This window comes from Palaemon carinicauda, chromosome 27 (assembly GCF_036898095.1).
Source record: "Palaemon carinicauda isolate YSFRI2023 chromosome 27, ASM3689809v2, whole genome shotgun sequence".
NCBI lineage: Eukaryota > Metazoa > Arthropoda > Malacostraca > Decapoda > Palaemonidae > Palaemon > Palaemon carinicauda.
Window position 1 is genome coordinate 60,904,222 of NC_090751.1, and position 23,336 is coordinate 60,927,557.

A 23,336-nucleotide genomic window follows, 5' to 3' on the forward strand; every position below is an offset into this window, starting at 1 on the left:
TCTCTCTCTCTCTCTCTCTCTCTCTCTCTCTCTCTCTCTCTCTCTCTCTCTCTCTCTCTCTCAAGAAAATCAAATCGGAATCAGAGAAAAATAATTACAAAATATAGAATACCATTGCTACAGCAGAAAGGAGACTATTCTACAGAACATCGGTCAGCTACGAGAGGATATAACAAATAAGCAAAAATATGACAACTCTTACTAACAAATGCATAACTCAGCGTTGCTTTAATTCATTAATATCCAAAAACTGGATATTCTAATCATTAAAGCCAAACGTTCATTTTTGGATTAAAAGCATATTCTTTTCCTCCCAGTGGCGGCCGTCCAAAATAATTAGGAAGTCATAAATACCCAGCATAAAAGAAGGATTTTTTACCACCCAATCATTGCCTACTCAATTCTTAATAGCCAGGATTTATTGCATGAATAAAATAAAATAATCTAATTTAAATTACTCTCGAAAAGTGACGAAAATTGCAGCAAGACGACACAATTGTCATCTAAAATTTAATACTATTTACATATTCATAAATTCCTGAAATACATTCAGGCCAATCTATGATACACCAAATGATATTTCGGTCGCGTGCAAATATATAACCATGCAAAATATGCAGAAAAATTGAAAAACATTAAAAGATAATACTACTAATAATAACAATAGAAAGAATGATGATAATAAAAAAGAATAATGATTATAACTGTAATAATTAAAGACTTAACCATTGTAATAAGGATTGCAAATATCTATTGTTTAGCTCGGACAAATAAAATGGATATAATAGTATGAAACTTGATCCACGTGCTGTTACATCGCTTTCTGACATTTATTATTAAACTGCTCTAGTTACATCAAAGATGGCTCGAGGTCAAGGTGTGATAATTATATCATGGCGGTGTGGACGGAAATTGTAGGAACCTGGGTTCCTTTGCCTCAGCTGTTAAAGAACAGATATCAGTTGTGCCAGATCCTATTACTAAATGGTTACATGTAATCGGACAGTTTTGTTATCAGAAAGACAAACAACAGCAAAATAAACAATTAATTACACATTGCATTGTAATTGAGTAGGATTAAAATTAACCAATAAAACAGATATTTAAATTGTGAATGTAGAGAAAATATTTTCGTGACATCATTCATCTTCCCTTGCCCAGTAAAACTTCAGCCAATTTAAAAGAAAATAATATATAACAACTAGAACAGAAAATTTCTCAATATAACAATAGAAGTAAGGTTTTTTCCAGCCAAAAAATCCTTTTGTCATAAGTGAAGATTGATTCTACGTCAAATCATGCAACCTAACTGATTGCTTTGTCAGGGTTTATTTCTCTTACATTAGAGGACGAATATATCACAGGATCAACTCGTCTATTTACTCATAAATCACGGGTTAGGGAGCAAAGGCTCTGATCAAAGGATTAAGTCAAGATTCAAAAGGGCAAACAGGAATCAGCTTATCATAATCAGCCACAGCTTCATAAGTTGAATTTGTAGATTTGGTGATTCAAAAAGAAAATCTTCAGATTTAAATGCAACCTTTCACACGATATACTTCTTATATATCAACATTCACCTCCAGAACAAAGCACACCTATAAATATATTGGATATATTGCGATATTTCTTTCGAAGAGTCATAGCTACAATTCGATGGATTATCTGTAATATTCAACACACACCTGCCTTCTCCTTAATATTTCAAATTTGGAAAAACTTTTTCGGCAAATGAAACTCCAAATGTATCTTTCATTACAGTACATGGAGTTACGGGTAAAACACAAAAGTTTATATGGGATCTCACGGATTGGGTTTTCACAAATGAATGATATAATTTGAAGATATTTTGATCAAAACTAAATCAATGGTTATCACACTACTTAAGATAAAATATATCGGCGTTATTATCTATGTTAATAAAGAGTTTCAGAAACCCGATTCACTATGGTCTGTAACGTACATTGCTACTAGAAAAAGATTACCAAAAAGAATCTCTCTCTCTCTCTCTCTCTCTCTCTCTCTCTCTCTCTCTCTCTCTCTCCACACACATACACACACACACACACATATATATATATATATATATGTATATATATATATATATATATATATATATATGTATGTATGTATATATATATATATATATATATATATATATATATATATATATATATATATACACACACACACACACACATATATATATATATATATATATATATATATATATATATATATATATATATATATACACACACACACACACACACACACACACACATATATATATATATATATATATATATATATATATATATATATATATATATATATATATACACACACACACTGTACATACGTATTCAAGTATGTACTCCATGCCTACTTGAGGTGAATCTTGCGTACATCTTTATTCACTATTATTATCTGCTTCATATCTATGAAAGACAGACTTTTAATCTTTAGTCTTAAAGCAGAACGAGTTGTTCTAAACAAAATATTAAGTGGATCCATTCTTAATAAAATTTCTTTTTTTACTCTAAAAAGGTTTATATAATTTAAAGAGTGGTTATCATATTTTCTAATACCGTATCTCTGATATATAATTGCCTGGGCTAAACAACTTCGCACCTATATCTCCAAGGACGAGTGTTAACTGTTATCTTGAAATACAATAAAACAATTCAAGTCTAATAACATATTAAACTTCAGTTAGTACAGAAAACAAGCTGTATTATGTCACATCTTCCTTTCATTTGAATTCCTTGTATAAGAAAAAAAAAATGATAAACTGTTTTATGCAGATCTTGAAGCAAACCAGCAAAAAACCTAATTCCTCATAAAAATCCATAATATAAATAACATTGATGTAGAAATAACGATGGCATATAAAGCATAAAACGAAGAAAAATACAACGAACATAAAGAACTAAAGAAACAGAAGTAAAAATTTATCATTTATTCACAACATGGAAAATAACGACGATGGATTTTTTCATTGAAAACTTTTTAGAATCAAAGAAAAGCCTCGTCCCAGGAACAATGGGTGATGGCTTGTTTGTATTCGTGAAAGAGTAAAATACACACGGAAAAATACTATCCTTTTCTATCTCTTTATTTCTTTCGTATACAGCTTTTCTTCTGATATGAAACTAACAAACCTAAAAAAAATTCAATCAATAGTATCTAAATTGTACGCACACACACATATATATATATATATATATATATATATATATATATATATATATATATATATATATATATATATATATACAGTGATGCCTCAGGATACGAAAGTAATCCGTTCAGGATACGGTTTCGTATCCTGATTTTTTCGTATCCTGAGTCGCGTTTTACATGTAAATAGCCTAATCCATTCCAAGCCATCCGAAAAGCCACCTTTTTTTCCATAAACACGCTAAACTGTAGTAATAAACATGCAATGCAGCCATTTCTATCATTCAATAATAATCCCAACCGTTAAAAACAGCCTAATCCATTCCAGAAACCCCCATGAGATTATTCAATAATGTAGTTATAGGCTAGTTATCCCCTCCAAGCCTTAAGAAAACGGTCTGTTTTCTTTACTACTGTATAAAAGTTACGGTACTGTATGTAAAGCATTTGGATCAGTGAAGGTGTATTGTTACCTGTACGTACACCTAAATTAAGGATTGATACCCTGAAAAAAGATTACAGTTAATTAGTGTAACAAAAAAGTTGAAACTTACCTTTAGATTGAGACGATGTCCGATAGCGAAGTCGCGGCAGAGGAGGATGGCATAAGGCAGAAAACGTAACAAGTGACAGACTACGTACAGTAATTTACACACTTAACACATTAACACTTAAACTTTACGAAATAAAAAAAATGGCAGAAATAATTAACACTTAACATTACGTACGGAAAACTATAAAATGAAAGAAAAAATTACTTTAACACTTAACGGTAACATAAAACTTAAAATTGGATTTTTTTTTCTTTTTTATAACTATGTTTTTCATATTTTCTAAATTTCTTCTACTTCTTCATCACTTTCTTTTTTCTGTTTCTTTTCTTTACTTTCACCTTCTAATTTTTCATCACTTCCTCTTTTCTGTTTCTTTTCTTCACTTTCACCTTCGTCTTGGCCTACTAATACCGCTGGCCTCTTGAATAAGAAACTATCCATTGAAGCTTGTTTCTGCCTACTTTTCAACACATTTCTAAAATGCGTTAGGCATACGTCATTGCAGTGTTGAAGCGCACGGTTGGTATAAACTTTTTCTGGATGTTCCTTTTCGATGTAGTCTGCCATTTCATGGAAACATGCGAGAATTTCCTTAATGTCTGCCGTTTTCAAAGGTGTAACATCCTCCTCATCACCGCTAGAGAACTGCTCTTAAACAACACTCATTTGCATCGTCTCCAACTCCTTCAGGTCGTCCATCGTCAACTCCTCGTGGTGCTCCTCGATAAGTTCATCTATTTCCTCGGCGCTAACTTCCAGCCCCATGGACGTACCAAGATGTACGATGGCAGCCACCTCAGACTGCTGAATGGGTTCAGGATCGTCAACGATCTCGGCTTCGCCTCCAGGCTTCCCGAACCCCTCGAAGTCTCGTGCAGAGACAGCATCAGGCCACAGCTTCCTCCAAGATGAGTTCAGGATACACCTCAAAACTTCCTGCCAAGCGAGATCGATGAGTTTGAGGCATATCACGATATTAAAGTGATCTTTCCAGAATTCAAGCAGAGTGAGGTTTGTACTCTCTGTGACTTAGAAACATCTCTGGAAGAGATGCTTCTTGTACAATTTCTTAAAATTTGAAATAACTTGCTGGTCCATGGGCTGGAGGAGAGGGGTAGTGTTAGGCGGTAGATATAGGACCTTTATGAAGGAATACTCGGCCAGAAGATATTCCTCGAGGCCAGGAGGGAGAGCTGGAGCATTGTCCAACACCAGCAGACATTTCATAGGGAGGCGCTTTTCTTTCAAATATTTTCGGACAGTCGGACCGAAGCAGACATTCACCCAATCAATGAAAAGTTGCCTCGTTACCCAGGCTTTAGCATTCGCCCTCCACATCACGGGAAGGTTCTCCTTGATGACTCTGTGGGCTTTGAAGGCTCGGGGATTTTCTGAATGGTACACCAGCAGGGGCTTTATCATGCAGTCCCCACTGGCGTTTGCACAAAAAGCAAGGGTAAGCCTGTCCTTCATAGGCTTATGTCTGGGTAGCCTCTTCTCCTCCGCCGTGATGAACGTCCGACGAGGCATTTTCTTCCAGAAAAGCCCAGTTTCGTCGCAATTGAAAACTTGCTGTGAACTGTAGCCTTCCTGCAGAGTCAACTCGTCGAACGTTTTAACAAAGGCTTCGGCGGCCTTCGTGTCCGAGCTGGCTGACTCCCCATGCCGTACCACTGAATGAATGCCAGTCCTTTTCTTGAATTTCTCGAACCACCCCCGAGAAGCCTTGAACTATGGGGGTTCCTGCTGGGATGTTCCTTCTCCTGCCCCTTCTTCGGCCTGAGAACGCACAATATCACCGAAAATGACGGAGGCCTTCTGGCAAATTGTAGTCTCAGTGATGGTGTCTCCTGAGATCTCTTTGTCTTTGATCCAAACAAGAAGCAGCCTCTCCATCTCGTCATGCACGTGGGTTCTCTTGTTGGAGAAAATCGTGACGCCCTTAGAAGGTACCGCTGCTTTGATGGCCGCCTTCTGCTTCAGGATGGTGCCTATCGTAGATGGATTCCGGCCATACTCCTTGGCGATCGCACTTAAACGCATGCCAGACTCGTACTTTTTTACGATTTCAAGTTTCGTCTCCATCGAGAGCATCGTCTTCTTCTTTCCTTCGGCAACATTCTTGGGATCCATGGCTAAAGTAATACGTAATATAATACACTACGTACGTTATATACAGTACTATGTATAGTAAACACTAATACAGTACAGTGCACAGTAACAAATGTTTAATAACGATAGCACGTGGCGTACGAATGTACTGTATATTAACACTACGTCAAATAAGCGAAAGCACACAATGTCTGTTAACGATACCGCGGTCGGAACGAAAAGAGAGAGAGAGAGATGAACGCCCGTGCGTAAGCAAGCTGGGATAGTTGCCGACCAATAGGAAAGCAGGATCTTATGGCGTCAGCTAGCATCTGAGTAGGGAGATAACCAATTGGTGAGCGGGAGGCTGTAAGTGAGTCTACCCAAGTTCAAAGTCTGGCGGCGCGCGCTTTTTAAAATTACTCTCGGCGAAGAGTTGGGATCTCGTAAGGTTTTCGTATCCTGAAATTTTATTCGTATAATGGGGCATAAAAATCTTCGAAACGTTTTTCGTATCCTGAATTTTTCGTAAGCAGAAACTTTCGTATCCAGAGGTATCACTGTATATATATATATATTACTAGCCAACCTACAACACTCGTTGGAAAACCAGGAAGCTATAACCCAAAGGGCTCCAAGAAAGGAAAATAGACGAGTAAGTAGACGAGACAAGGAAATAAATAAACTAAAAGAAAAGTTATAAACAATCAAAATGAAATAGACCTTTCATATATAAACAAGAAGAAGAGAATAAAGGTAGAATAGAGTACACGAGTGTACCCTCAAACAAAAGAACTCTAACACAAGACTTTGGAAGACCATGGTACAGAGGCTATGGCACTACCCAAGACTAGAGGACAATGGTGTGATTTTAGAGTGCCATTCTCCTAGAAGAGCTGCTTACCGTAGCTAAAGAGTCTCTTCTACTCTTACCAAGAGGAAAGTATTCATTGGATAATTACAGTGAGCGAAAAAGAATTGTTTGGTAATCTGTGTTGTAAGGTGTATGAGGACAGAGGAGAATGTGGAAAGAATAGGGCAGACAATTCGGTGTATGTGTAGACACTGGAAAAACGAGCTGTAACCAGAGAGAGAGAGAGAGAGAGAGAGAGAGAGATCCAATGTAGTACTGTCTGACCAGCTAGCCAGCCAAAGGCCCCAATAACTCTTTAGCTCTAGTATTGAAATTATTATTACTAGCTACGGTACAACCCTAGATGGAAAAGCAGGATGCTATAAGCCCAAGGGTTCCAATAGAGAAAATAGTCCAGTGAAGAAAGGAAATGAGGAATATGATAGAATAGTGTGCATAAGACCCTAATTGTACCCTTAAGCAAGAGAACTGTAACACAAGACAGTGAAGACCATGGTACAGGGGCTATGGCACTACCGAGGACAAGATAACAATGGATTGTCCTGGAAAAGCTGCTTACCAAATAATAGCTAAAGAATCTCTTCTTCATTCACCAAGTGGAAAGTAGACGCTGAAAAATTACAGCGCAGTAGTTAAATGTATATTTGATTTGTATATATGTATGATGATGTCTCACAGGATTGTAAATACAGTAGAGGGAGTTCCCAGTCCCCTCGTCCCGTCCCTTTTAGTCGACTCTTACGACACACGCAGGGATATGTTGGCGCTATTCTAATTGTTTTTATACCACCGCGGCCATGGGAAAATGATGGTAACAACTGTGATGTATGGATCAGAGTTGGGGGATTGAAAGTGACGGAAAGACAGAAATTGAATGTGTTTGAGATGAAGTGTCTAAGGAGTATGGCTGGTGTATCTCAAGTAAATAGGGTTAGGAGCGAAGAGGTGAGGGTGAGAACGGGTGTAAGAAATGAGTTAGCAGCCAGAGTGGATATGAATGTGTTGAGGTGGTTTGGCCATGTTGAGAGAATGAAAAAGGGCTGTCTGCTAAAGAAGGTGATGAATGCAAGAGTTGATGGGAGAAGTACAAGAGGAAGGCCAAGGTTTGGGTGGATGGGTGGAGTAAAGAAAGCTCTGGGTGATAGGAGGATAGATGTGAGAGAGGCAAGAGTGTGTGCTAGAAATAGGAATGAGTGGCAAGCGATTGTGACGCAGTTCCGGTAGGCCCTGCTGCTTCCTCCGGTGCCTTAGATGACATCGGAGGTAGCAGCAGTAGGGGATTCAGCGTTATGAAGCTTCATCTGTGGTGGCTAATGGGGGAGGGTGGGCTGTGGCACCCTAGCAGTACCAGCCGAACTCGGTTGAGTCCTTTTTCAGGCTGGGAGGTATGTGGTACGTAGAGAGGAGAGGTCCTATTTTTTGGGGGGGTCCATTACCCCCCAAAACTGGGGAAAGGGCCTTGGTATACATATGTATATATGTATACTGTACATAATATATTCACGTGAATATATTTGCATAGCTAGATATATCTATGTATATACATACATACATACATACACACACATATATATATAAGTGTGTGTGTATATATACTGTATATATATCATACAGTGTATATATGTATCTACTTTATATTTATATATACATACATATATATATATATATATATATATATATATATATATATATATATATATATATATATAAAGTATATATATATATATATATATATATATATATATATATATATATATATATATATATATATATATATATATATATATATATAATGCTAAAGCATTTGTGGCTGTTAGATCATTTCGGGTGGTTTTACACATCAGAAAATAAATTTTTGAAATGCTATTAACTTAGTTTATCAAATATATGACTTGAGATAATTTTAAAAACAATACTGGCCAGTGTACCGCACGTATTTCATAGAAGCTCGTACACTGTAACGGTTTTGCTTTTTTGTAATATAACTCGCTCTTCCCTGCACTGATAATAAACCAACATGTGTAAGCATACTAGCTCATGCTTCATTTTGTTTGAATTTGTGTGACGTTCTTGCCCACATGTCATGGTATATAACGCAATGTCTGTTTAATAAATTTTAGTTGAATTCACCTCGCCATTCAGTTACAACCTAACGACTCCCTCGCACAACGGTAGCCATAGGAGTGTCCAGCTCCCTCCTGCGTTCCTCCCTCACTGCTGTGTCTTATGCCGAAATCACATAGGAAGTGACACAACACAAGTGATGCGACACGCGTGACTGACGCGAGACTCGGAAGGTGTCACGTGTGAAAAATAAAGTGATAACAAAGATCTTTCTCGGCTGCATTACATAGGACGTAACGAAACGTCAGGAACGGAAAATGCCTCTGGTCACATGCCGATCAAAAGTAAAGCTGTTCACTTTTCGTGTCGCATCGGGCAAAAATGTGTTCTTCAAAGCTGTTCTTCAGCTGCAGTTTTCATTTACTTGAATAGTAAAATTTCATTTTGTTTAAAAAAAATACACTGTGATTAACCTACTGTTAATTTTTTGTCCATTTCTTTAAATGAGAATAAAATTTCAATAGGCCTATACTTTAAAAATACATTATGTTCAATATGCTTTCGTATGTTTTTATTTCTATCAATAGGAATGGAATTTAACTTTGATTTAAAAAAGTCAATACATCGTTTTCAACCTGCTGTTATCAATTTTGCATTTTCAAATGAAATTTAATTAGGATTTTAAAAAATAGATTTTGTTCAACCTGTTGCTGGAAGTATTATATTGGTGTTAGTAATTCTTTTGGTCATGATTTGTGTGTGTGTTTTGTTGTGTCTTTGTTACTGTTTCTGCTGTTGCTCATAAGCTTTAAAACTAATTTCTAAACCAACTGAGGATCAAGATTAACTTTTTTTCTGGTGATATTAGTTTTCGCCAATTAGAACCCCAAGATTGCAAATATGGTAGCAGTGGTGAATTCAGATCCACACAAGTCTTTTATGGCATTTTTAAATGATTGGATCCTTTTTTATCTTTATGCCGCCCCTGACCCTGACTCTCTATCATCGCCACTCCTATGAAACTATTGCCCTTCGCAAGCTCAGAGGAATTTGCCTGGTTTCAGCGTGCAGAGGTCCAGTTCTGCATCAAGGACATGACTCGCTCAAGCACCAAAGCAGATTATGTTCTCGCGGCGATGACCGAGGACACTTTGCCGGAAATATCAGATTGGCTTTGCGAGCAAGGGGACATCCCAATAACGTACGACACCCTCAAAACACACCTGGAGCAGTACTCGTTATCGCCAGCCGCCTGTATAGCCAAGCTTTCCAAGCTCTCACAACAACTGTTGGAGGACCAAGAGGCTTCGCTCGCCATCAGGGAAAGGATCAGTATTGCTTGCCTGAACCTACAGCAGACATCTCTCCTCGAGAAATGAACCTACTTCGTGCCCTTGGGTACAAAGCTTACCCGAACCTGTAAGCGCTGCCATATTAAATGTCAATATTTTGCCCATGAAGGACCTAATGATCAAAGTCAACACCCTTATTGACAGCCACTTCACCACCTTCAAGACCTCCATTCCTGACGAAGAGGACAACTATTCACAAGAAACCGAAGCTGATTTGAATGAGGTGAGACACAGACGCCCACCCCGTGAATTGCTGGACTGGCGATAAAGCCACGAACCACGCATATATGCCGCCACATGCTCCCGCTATAACCAAGGACCTCTACAGCCACTTACTGACGCCCTTCGGCCTCAGTTATGCTAATGACACTTCAGATTCGGGGCAGCTGAGAAGAAATGTGCGGATGGGTTTTCATGGCCAAAAACAGAGAAGTAGGCCATTCCTTGTGGCTGTGGCCTGCTCTGTCACTAATCTTTCCTTTTTACATGATGCAGGTACAGGTATGTGATTTTTGGTAGACATGGGTGCTTGGTGTTTTCTTCTACCTAGTCCACTCTCCAGGACATAACGTAGTCTGCCTAAGCCTGCGGACGTCCACCTGGTAGCTGAAAATGGATCTGTGATTCCCACCCACAGTTAAGAAAGCCTCACATTATAATGACATCATAAAGCAGATTTATTATATTTCTTGTAGATAACATCCTCTCTGTGCCTCAGTTCCTTACTGCTTCCTGAAGAAATCTATTCAGGTTTTTACTTGAGAATGTACTACATCATCTTCCAACTTCACCAATTAGTTTATCAATAACAATAGTGGTAAGGTTTGTTCTTTCTTCTTGATGAAGATTTTGAAAGCAATCTATAAGTATCTCCATGTCAATTTTCTTCACATCAAGATGAGACTTCCTTGTATAATGGTATTGAAGTCTAAGAATTTGGAATTTCTTCTATTCCCTTGTTAGGTCAATGAGTGCTAGGTTTACATAGCTATCTTGGTGTTCTTCATTTCTTATTAAGACACCATTCAGATTCATGAGTATTTTTGCATGTCTTACAATGACTACTCAGCAGCACCTTCTTTCCCCCTCTTCTAAGAGATCCTCCATTTTCTGCTGGATATCTTTAATTGTTACACAGAATTCCTCCTCCATACATTGATTTTCTTCATACAGCTGTTTCATTCTCACTGCAGTTAGGTCTTATCTGTGACAAAGGAGTTTCTCCACCTCTGTCCAGGAAGCCCATGTCCTACAACTCCGAAACTACAAAATTTAAAAACCATTTGTATTTTTTCCTAACTAAACATCCCCGAGTCATTTAAATGGCCACTTCTAATTCCGTTTTCTATGACCAGGCAATAAAAAAATGGGGTTTGGTTGCATAACTGCTTACAAAGAAACTCCACTGCAGGATAATTATGCACTGCTGCACAGTAGGCTTTACTCTATTTTGGTCAAAGACTTGTGGCTGAGGCAGAACCTAAGCTTAAATGACTTAGGTTTGTAAAGCTAGGAAAAATACATACAGTAATACCTTTAATCCGTTCCGGGACAGAGCTCGTATTTCAATTTTCTTGTATCTCAGATGATTTTTCCCATATAAAATAACTAAAAATAAATTAATCAGTTCCCACTCTCTGAAAAAACCCTAAAAACAGTATATCACAGAGAAAAACATGTTTTAATGGTTGTAATCAACATCCTAGCTAACAAAATAACAAAGGCTATGAACTGGTTATGAAATGTAACATTATTATGGAGTTCTTACCTTGGAAACAGACGGTAGCGGCTAACGGCGGTGTGTGCGGAGGAGGAGGAGGAGGGAGAGAGGACGGGGAGGAGAGACTTGACAGCAACACGTTCGGTACGCAACACTTTTGTAACACTACATAACATACCCTTAACTTTAAATTCAACTTGAATGAAATTAAACATTAAATTTAACTTAAATGAAATTATCTTAATGTACACTCACTTGAAAATAAAATGTTAATCTTACGTTACACTAAACTTAATTCTACATTTTGTTTTCATTTTTTACTTTTCTTCTTCCGGCTTGGCTCTTTTTGCCTCGCTTTCACCTGCACTTTTTGCCGGCCTTTTTAAAAGGAGCCTATCTATGGATGTTTGCTTTTGTCTCCCCTTCAAAATGTTGCGAAAATAACGCACGCACTGTCGTCACACAAGGTTAACGCACGACCACTCGCCAACTTGTCCGGGTGCCTCTTTTCCATAAAATTAGAAAACTCCTGCCACTTGGCTAACATGTCTTTGATTTCTGCCATTGAAAGGCGGCCCTCGTCTTCCACCTCCTCCTTGCTACTGATCTCCTGCAACACCTCCGAATGTTGCATCTTCTGGAGCTCGATCAATTCCTGTGTCATGAGCTCTTCCTGATGCTCCTTGATAAGGCCGTTCCCGTCTTCCTCGTCTACCTCCATCCCCATGAACTTTCCAAGAGACACAATTTCATCCATCACAACAGGTTTGGGGTCATCAGGGTCTGTCGTATCGAACCCTTCAAAGTCCCTCTCAGCGAAGGAAGCTGGCCCCAATTTCTTCCACGCTGAATTAAGAGTTCGTCTTGTGATTGTGACACCCTGCCATGCATCATCGATAATTTTCAAACAATGCACGATGTTGAAATGTTCCTTCCAAAATTACCGAAGGGTGAGATTGGTGTTGTCTGTGATATCGAACCATTTCTGAACAAATGCTTCGTGTACAGTTTTTTAAAGTTGGAAATAACTTTCTGGTCCATGGGCTGGAGGAGTGGCGTGGTGTTGGGCGGGAGATAAAGGACCTTGATGAACCTGAATTCATCAAGAATGTCCTCTTCGAGACCAGGAGGGTAACCAGGGGCATTGTCGAGGACCAAAAGACATTTCAATGGCAGGTTTTTCTCAGCCAAATATTTTTTGACTGCCGGACCTAAGCACAGATTAACCCATTCTGTGAAGATATGCCGGGTAACCTAAGCCTTAGCATTAGCGTGCCACATCACTTGCAGTTTTTCTTTCAAGATCCAGCACGTGGGTTTTCAGAGTGGTATACCAGCAGTGGCTTGACCTTACAGTCACCGTTGGCACACAAGGCTAGAGTTAACCGGTCCCTCATGGGTTTATGGCCCAGTGGTCTCTTCTCCTCTGCTGTGATGAAAGTCATCCTGGGTATCTTCTTCCAGAAAAGGCCAGTTTCATCGCAGTTGAAGACTTGTTAGGGGATGAAGCCATGTTGGGTGATAACCGAGGCAAAGGTTGTGATGAAGTCCGCCGCGGCTTTCGTGTCGGATCTTGCTGCTTCCCCATACCTCACAACAGTGTATCCCAATCCGTTTCTTGAAATTATCCAGCCAGTCACGACTGGCTTTTAAGTCTCCCCTTTATCGGCTGTTTGCTTCACTTTCAAGTCATCATAGATTCGATTGGCCTTCTCGCATATGATCGTCTCAGTAACGCTATCTCCCGCTAACTGTTTCTCCTTTATTCAGATCAAAAGAAGCCTCTCAATCTTGTCGTGAATATCAGTACGCAGCTTGGAAAGGATGGTTACTCCTTTGGAAGGCTTGGTGTTCTTTATAGCATCCTTCTGCTTGAGGATAGTACATATAGTCGATGTACTCCTCTCGTAATGGCGCACCAGCTCAGTCACTCTTACGCGACTCATGTTTTGTGATTATTTCATGCTTCATCTCCATTGTCATCATATGCTTTTTCTTTTCATTACCCTTGTTTGCACTCTCTTTCTTTTTTATTCACTTAATTCTGCACTGATTCACGCAAAAAACACGTAAAAAAAGCAAACCGAGTGCTGCTGTCCTCGTCAGCAGCCTTTCGTACACATGGCAACCTGGTAGCCCCATAGGGAACTACTGTACCTCGTATCTCAGATTGTTCCTCGTATCTCAGAATAAAAATTGGCTCGGAACTCTCCTCGAATCTCAATTTTCTTGTAAGTTGGGTCGCTCGTATCTCAAGGTATTACTGTATTGTTTTTAAAATTTGTAGACTATTTCTATGCAGATACAAATACTAAGTGCTTAAAATTGAAGTCTTCCTTGTGTGGGGGAAAGTTTTCCATTAAGAGATATCCACTCTCTCTTTGACAATTACAAGTACATATAGGTATGAGCAAAAGTCATCGATGGATATGTAAGGACAGTACAACCGGCCCGTAAATAGTTTGGTTTGTAGTGTCTAATTTTTTAGGTCCTGTATAAGGCAGCGATAAACCCACATGAAAATCAAGCATAAAAAATATTCAGTGTATCAATATTGAAAATAATAATTTATAAATGAGAAAATGTTATTCTTACCTACATTAGGGTGTGATCGAAGCGAGAAATTCAGGTCTATGTTGTGAGTAAAATCAGAATTGATCCACATTCATGCCCTTATAATGCAGAGAATAGCCGATGCTTTGAAAAATATTCAGGTGTCCCATAAGAGCTTAGGCTAAACTATTTGTTGGACTGCAACAATCAGACCTAAAGAATAAGTGTCTCAAGATCTGCGAGTACAATTTTTTAAGTAGTGATCTATGAAAATGCTCTCTTTTCCATACACCAGCTCTGAGAACTTGGGTTATTGAGTGGTTCTTGCAGATTGCTAGGGTTGCAGCAAAACTACTGATTTCATGTGCTTTGGGGACGGGGTCCATGGTAACACTTCTCCTGAAGATGTATATACTCAATTATTTCTCTAGGCCAACGGAAATTGTTTTCAGATACCTTCTTTTTCAAGTGGCCTGTTTTCACGAATAAGCTTGGAATCTTGGGTGTAAGATAGGCTATTCCTTCCAAATAGTTTTTAACTGCTCTTACAGGACAGAGTAAAAGATTATCAGGGTTATCAGTTACCTCTTTGAAAAACAATATTGTGAAAGAGTCAAATCTAACATCATTAACAACCGGATTTTGAGTTTTTACCACAAACACTGGAACAACAGAAAGGGATTATTCCTTCCACTCTCTGGGCTGTGACATTAGGTAAGACAGACCAGGCAGTTCATTTACACTCTTGGCTGAAGCTAAGGGAAGAAGGAAGACAGCCTTCAGGTACGATCCCTGTCTATAGTATTGTGTATGGATTCATAAGAACCTCTGAACCTTTGTCACATCCCAGGAAGGGAGCTTGAGTTCTTGTCGAGGGCAAAGTCCATTCAATACTTTTAATAAGACCAGAAAATAAACCCTTTCAGTTTGAAAACCTGGCTCAAGGCAACGCCATAGCCCTTCACCGCAACGATTGAAAAGGGTTTCTTGTTTCTCAAGAAAACTAAAAAGTCAGCAATCATGGGAATAGTGGCCTTGAGTGGAGCAATAATCCCCTACAACACCAATCACAGAATTGGCTTGATAGACTGCTGAAGATGACTTTCTGAGGTATCATGAAAGTTGTTTCACAGTCGGCCGAAAAGACTTTTTTTTTTCTTTTTTTGTAGGAGATTCTGGACAGTGTACAATTGTGAAGAGATAGGCAGTGAACCACTTTGTGGAACTTTCTTACATATAGTTGATGCAGCCAGTTTGGCCATTCTGGAAGTTACTTTGGAATCTCCATGAGAAGTTCCAGCAGGTCTGGATACCGTTACGCTGTTGGATATTTAGGGGCTATTAGCATTACCATGGTCTCTCAGGATGTCTGGACATTGTTCAGGACCTGACAAATGAAACAGAATGGTGGACAGGTGTAAAAGTCTAGTCAGTCTCACGGGTGTTAGAAGGCATCCTCCATTGCTGCTGCTGGGTCCAGGACTGGAGAGCAGTACATCAGGACTTCGGTGATCAGGTGATTGGCAAACATGTCTAGTGACCACGAAACACAAAGTCAAACGACTTTTCGTCAGTAGAGGAAGCAAAGACCATTCAGAACCAACTGTTGACTCAGATGGTCCGCAATAACATTCCTCTTCCCAGGGAATAAACCTAACTAAGAGGGGCACTGCATTGTTCTGTACCCAATGATGTATCTCCACTGATCATTGGCATAGAAGGAGGGAGACTGTGCCTCTCTGTTTGGATATGTAGGTTACTTATGTGGATTTGTCAGTCATCAATACCTTGGAGTGGCCTTTGAGAGTCTCTGTGAAATGGAGTAATGCTAGATATTTTAATTTCTAGACAGTTAATAGGAAAGTCCTCATCTTCCTGAGACCCAGACCTGAAATCTGCTCCCTTCCTAGTTGAGCGCCCCACCCTTGACTTGAAGCATCCTAGAATAAAAGGTACTTCGGGGGAGAAACCTGAAGGGATATACCTGCTAAAAAGTTCTTTCTCAACCACCATCTGAGATTTGTCGCTACCTACAGGAGCATCGACAGCACAGTTGCAGGTTAGTCAGATGTTTGAGACCACTGGCTCTTCACAGCTCACCGTAGCAAGTGAAGATGCATACTCCCAAAGGTGATTAACTTCTCTAGTGAGAGATTTCCATTTCAAGAAGATTTAGGCCACTTCCCTGAATCCTGGTACTGTGTTGGCAGATGGAAACACTCTGGCTTAGATGTCTGAGGAACTGCTAGGAGACGAGACTTGATTTTTCTAGATTTAATTGAATCCCAAAATCCCTGCAGAAGGCAAGGAGATCTCTGAGTTCTATAAGCAGGGTACAAGACTCTGCAAGGAGAAGCCAGCTGTCCAGATATCTTAGAAGCCTTATCATCGTGGTATGAGCTCTGAGACAGGGACAAAAATCCAGGTAAAGACCTGAGGTGCTCTCAACAAGCTGAAGCAGAGCACCTGGAAATGGCAATTTTTTTCTAAAAAGGGAAACCTTAGGTACTTCTTTAAGCAGGATGAATGGGGACCTGAAAATACTTATCCTGTAGGTCTGTGGTCAGAAGGAAGTCGTTTTTCTGATGACATGGAAAACAATAGCCGGAGTCTCCATTTTGAAACTTGTTAGTAAGACGAACAGGTTTAAACGGGACCAGTCTATGATGGATCTCCAACTTCCCGTCAGCTTTCTACTAAGAATAAATTCTTGAGGAAGCCCAGGGAGTTGTCTAAGACTACCTCTACGGCTCCTTTGGCCGACATCTTGGACACCTCTTCTAGTAAGAGGAGGTCCTTTACTGAGCCTTTCAAATAGAATGGTCGGGCTGGCATACCTGAGTCAGAGGGGACGGACAGTCTATGAATAGGACTCAATACCCTGAATGTACTACTTCCACAGTCTAGGGACCAACCCCAAAGAGCTGTCACCTGCATCAATGGCTTTGTAGTCATCTCACTACAGTGATAAGTTGGGGGATATACGGCTGGAGCAGTGTCTTCTACTATGAAAGGAGGGCATAGAGTCTTGCCTTCCAGGTTGTTCAAAGTCCGTAGGAGGAGGAAGTCGTCTTTGTTGGTTGACCTGCTTAAAAGGGGCGGGCATCCTTAGTGCTTCAGCTCTCCTACTAAGAGAAACCTACCGATTTTCCCTGCTTTCTCTACTGTAGCAGCCCCATCTCATGGTGGAAAAGGAGATGGGGAATTCGCCAGGTTGGAGTTCCTCAAACAGAGATCATCCCTAGGAGACAATTGTTAAGTGCATCTTGTTAAAATGGCGTCACATCTTATTAGGACACAGTTTCCCCAATGGGAGACTGTGTGATGAAGCAATAACTCTAGATCCTCGGCTTCTGACATCGAGAGGTCTTCAAATTGCTTCAGGGCACTCTCATCTTGCAGATTCTCTGTCAAAGCTGAGTGTCATACTGCTCCTGACCAGTGGTCCAGCCAGAAACTGGCCTGTATGGCAGACATAGCTGCTACCTCCATATTCTGCATTTCAGGACCCAAGAAAAGGGAGGAGAGGTTAAGTAATTAGTTGCAAGGCACACTGGGTACCAGGTTAACAACATCAGCATCGATAGGCAGTGGGCTCGGATATGTGCCAGAATGAACAGGAAATTTCCTCTGGCACAAAAGTGTTAAGGGAGGCAACTTGGAAGACCTGCTTGCTTGATACTTGAGTGTTAAATAAATCCAGCGAGTCCTAACCCTGATTAGAGAGTGCCATGCCAAATCTATGTTTTGGGCTTTGAAATTGAGGGAATAAAATGTCTATCACTCACCGCCTATTAGCAATTTGTGCGTAAGGAGGCTCATCTAGGCCATCCAAGAAATGGATTAGGCTCATGATCTTGATGAAATGCAATGCTTCTGAAACAGACAACGGAACCTTGAGGTGGGATACATCGGCTGAGCTGGTACTCGTGCGTGCAGAAAGTTTTCCAGAGAGTCATTAATGTTGATAATATCCTGATCATGAGATGGTTCCACTTTAGGGGTAACTGGTGGTTCTACCTTAATAGACACGTCATCCTTTTATCTTACAATATTCAGTGAATGCAGAGAAGAGGAGGTGGAAAAGAACGGGAGGAATCCTATCATACGATTTTCTACCTCTAGCAGTCTGCAAGAGAATAACAGGGAATTCACTTTCCAAACTCGACCTGTGGGAGGAGAAAATTTCTCCTAGGCAGGCCATTTAGAGCGGCTCCTACAAGAACCGTGTCTATTGAGCCTAATTACTGTGACGTCATCTGCTGTAAATGGGGGTGTCACTGAAAAAAAAAAAAAAACCGTAGATGATGCCGGCGCCCTTTTCCAATAATAAACCTGAAAACATTTATCCGAAAACTAATGTTCTTGTTGTTTTTCTCTGCTCCTAGCACACCTTCACGTCGAGCTTTCATAATCATCTTTTCAGAATGTGAAAAATTCCATGATCTTAATAATGCTAATTTTCAGCAAGTATAGATAACAAACTCTCTGTCGAAAAAAAAGTTATTATAGCAACAAGATCCTATGCTATTTTTAGAGTCAATTTCCATGATTTAAATGGCAATGAAAATAAAGACATTTTGGAAAGCATTGAAATAAATCTCATCACAATGCTGTAAAGCTTTACAGAAGCAAGGGAAAACCTTCACAATATGGGTTGTGGTAGAGTATTGGAAACGTCCCTGCCTGGGAATCTACAATAATAATAATATCAATCAGATTAAAAAAAAAAAACTTAGTTAATTTGTAATAATAAAGCTATGGGCAGTATGAAGAGGAGTTAGATGTAAAATATAACAAATGAGAAATCAAAAATTATATAACAATGCCAACTTGATTAGCATATTAACACATATACACCACTCTACAATATCAGCATCATACATATTTTGCTTCAGAATTGGTAGGGACTTGTTTTCTTAATCAACGACTATATAAGCAATAAAATCATGGTGCAGTTGGCTTGTTTAATTCCGGTACACTTCATGGGAAGCGAAGGAGGCATAGGAAAGCTGTACTTTTAAACAGGTAACGATGTGTTTAGCAAAATAGAAAAGGTTGGTAATGTTGCATGTAAAACAAAGCCGCTAAGATCGTAAATACGTGCCCAGAAGCATTTATATTAAAATCAAGAATTGCTGTTGAGCAAATAACAATATTGCTATATACAGCACATCGTAAGATTAATAAACATGATTTAGATTACGTGTTTACAAACTCGGCAACATTTTTTTAGGCAGCGTTAGCAACAGTTTCTATTTTGCTAAACAACAATTACCTGTTTAAATGTACAGCTTCCCATGAAGTGTACCGTAATTAAGGAAGTCAACTGCACAAGATTCACACTCGAATGAACATCAAAGCGTAATCGATTGTTTCGTGGAATAAAGTAAGTATGATTAAGAAAAGGGGGAGAAAATACGATTCATCAGAATTGAACAGTACTACTATCCGTCAGACATACATAAAAGACATCTTTTTAGCAGAGGCATAATACAAATCAAATACGTTTAGTAAAAAGTAACTCATTATGTTGCAGAGAATTTCTACGGTAAGATAAAAGCTACAGGTTTCTCATCCCTTGGTCGTACCTAAGTTACCTTTAAGAAAATATTTTTCTCTATCCATCTTACAGAGCGACAATGTTATTGCAATCCGAAGTACAAGCATTTCGCGTTCTCCATTCTCATTCGTATTAAAATTTCAAAGACTTGAAGTCTTATTACGTCATTCTTCTCACAACCGCTTCCAATCTAAAAACTAGTTTAATAAGGATTTTAACATTATTTTGGCCATATCCGAAAGCGATCTTACGGCAACAGTTTCGATAAAAATCTTTATTCTTCTTCCTTTCTTTTATTCACCTTTTAGCTTTCGTCATCTTTAATCTCATACCTATACTTGACATTATATTTCTTTCATTACTGTAAAATTTGGTGACATAATTAGAATACTGCCAATATGTCTATTTAATCAGCAAAGTGACTTGCCAACTCCTTTGATATCCTATTAATCAAGTTGCACAAACTACAAATCTTTGAAAAATCACTAATTATACAAAATAGTATCAGATTAAAAAGTGTCACTATTTTTGTTTATATATATAAAAAAATTAATTATCGCCAAATATATATTTGCTAATGTCCAAGATAAGACTTCGTTTTCAACCGTTTCAGCTAATTTCTGGCGAAAATATACACACACACACACACAAAATCTCATAACACTAAAATGAAGGAAGAACTAAATGCCATGAATTTTGGAAATAAGAATCCGTTCCAGAAAAAAATTAGGAAATAATAAATAAGATTTTCACAGTTATGAACCGTTTGGGATAAGACATATTCTGCAGAGGAACTCACAGAGCAGAAAACGAGAGGGAAAATTAAATGATTGGAAATGGACATAATTATTGACACAGTTGACCTCCCCCACTCTCTCTCTCTCTCTCTCTCTCTCTCTCTCTCTCTCTCTCTCTCTCTCTCTCTCTCTCTCTCTCTCTCCTGTATGACAAATCTGTTGGAATTTTTCCCCAATATGTTTAGTATTTACGACCAAAGCAGGAAAACGGACATGATACGCGAAAACTTTCAAAAGGCTTCTGACAAAGTCCCTCATAAAAAAATTAATGGTTAAAATTAGAGCACTGGGCATTAATGGTGAGCCAGCTGAATGGATCGAAGATTATCTGACAAACACAAACCAGAGAGTTGTAATCAATGGAGAAACATCAGAGTGGGCTCGGCAGCTGTTACAAGCGAAGTACCCCAAGGATCCGTCCTTGGCCCAGTATTATTTCTGATATATATCAACGACGTAGATTTAGAATTAATTAAAAGAATAGCCAAATTTGCCGACGATTTTAAACTAGGCATAAACGCTGCGAACTCAGAAGACATAGAAGCCTTAAGAGAGGATCTAATTAAGTTGGGAGAATGCTTCATAAAATGGCAAATGCCTTTCAACTGTGGGAAATGCAAAGATACACATATGGTAAGCCACAAACAGATTACTAACTGGTAATGAAATAGAAAGTGTGGACCGGGAGGAAGATCCTCGCATTATCATTAGGAAATATTTGAAGTCCGTCAGAGCATAAAAGTTGAAAAGAAAGCACAAAACTAAAGGTTACATAAAGAGACATTTTAGATACAGAAAAAAAAGACATTGTACTGCAGCTGTACATATCACTAGTAAGACACCATCTAGAATAAGGAGTCCAATTTTGGGTCCCAAGTATTCAGAAGAATATAGATAGACTGGAAACATTACAGGGTAGGGCCACCAAACTAGTTCCAACACTAAGACAATTTGGATATAGCCAAAGAATGGAACATCTGAACTTATTTGATCTACAAACTCGACGTCTAAGGGGACATCTAATAGACACATTCGAAATTCTTAAAGAAATAACAAATGTAGACTACAACAACGTCTTCCTGCTTCGCGATGGGAAAGAAGAACGAAATATGGTCTATCAAATTATCTTTTTCATGTTAAGCAAATATTGCACCCACGAACATCTTCTAGCACAATAAATTGACTTTTAAACTAGTAAGGTTTTAATCAGGACTGGCGATTAACAATAATGCAAAGCTAGTTATTTTATAAGATGTTCTTAGGAAGTAACTGTCTTACATTACAGGACAAAAAATCTAAAAAAACAAATAAACCGAGAATTTGAACACTCATTATGACTGCTCTCTTAATAAAATTATGAAATTACATCATCAGAGGTCATACGAGGCCATTAAACAAATCCATCAGCAGATGCTCTAATTAATCTTGAAGCTCACTTTTTAAAAATACTGACTTATAATAAAAACTTTGTCAACACGGACTCTTGTTCATTGAGTAGCTTGCACATAAAACTACAGGTCCTGGTATCTAAATGGTAATATTTCTCATGATCAAAAAAATGCTTTTGAATGTAAAATACGTTTGATAACATCAATGAAGCAAAAACTTAAGCCATCTATGTAAGAACTCCTGAATCATGGCATTTGACTAATGGAAAATATTCAATCATCGTGTGCGTATTTGCCTGAATGAAGAAGACTCGAACACAAAATATACTCTACACTGAACGACTGCAGAATACAACAAAATAACAGACATCTCCGATATCCTGTGTAGTTAATTTTTACGGAAATAAAAAGGGGGTTTTCTTTATTGTCATACTAGAGATAATGGTGATAAGGAATGAATAATGGCTAACAAAATTATTATATTCTTTCAAAAAAATTGTACGATATACCAAAAACTTAATCCGTACAAGAAATTAAAATTTATTCATGGGATATGCTGCAACAGAGACAAGAGCCCGCGCTGGCTTAACACTAGTTCATTCTAAGAACTACGAGTACTTCATTCAAAAGTCTGACAAAGTAAATTACTTTTTCACACGGATTTTTTTTTCTAAACAAAGCACCATCTGAAAACCAAAGACCAATGGCTTTATTTTTATTCGTGTGCTGGTAAAAATATATCGGCTTTCTTCAGTTTTTTTTTTTTTTTTTTTCATTTCTTCATCTTCGGAAAATCCTTCGGAAAAACAAAACAAGAAAGGATAATCGAGTGCTGTTCTGTTCTGATTTTTATTTTCGTACGTCAGTTTCTATGAAAACATTAATGATGCGCATCAGAAGAGGAAACAAAAGACCCACAAATAATAATTAAAATATATCAATCAATGGAGAGAGAGAGAGAGAGAGAGAGAGAGAGAGAGAGAGAGAGAGAGAGAGAGAGAGAGAGAGAGAGAGAGAGAGAGAGAGAGAGTGTGTTTGATGATAATGTGATTTAATCCCAGTGGAGCGAGTACCACTTCGTCCAGGCTCTCCGCATTTTTAATGATGGTATGTATTCTTATAGAGTTTATGATTACTCAAATCTATCTTTTTTACCCACCACCAATCTCCATAATCGATCAAAGACCAAGTGAAAAT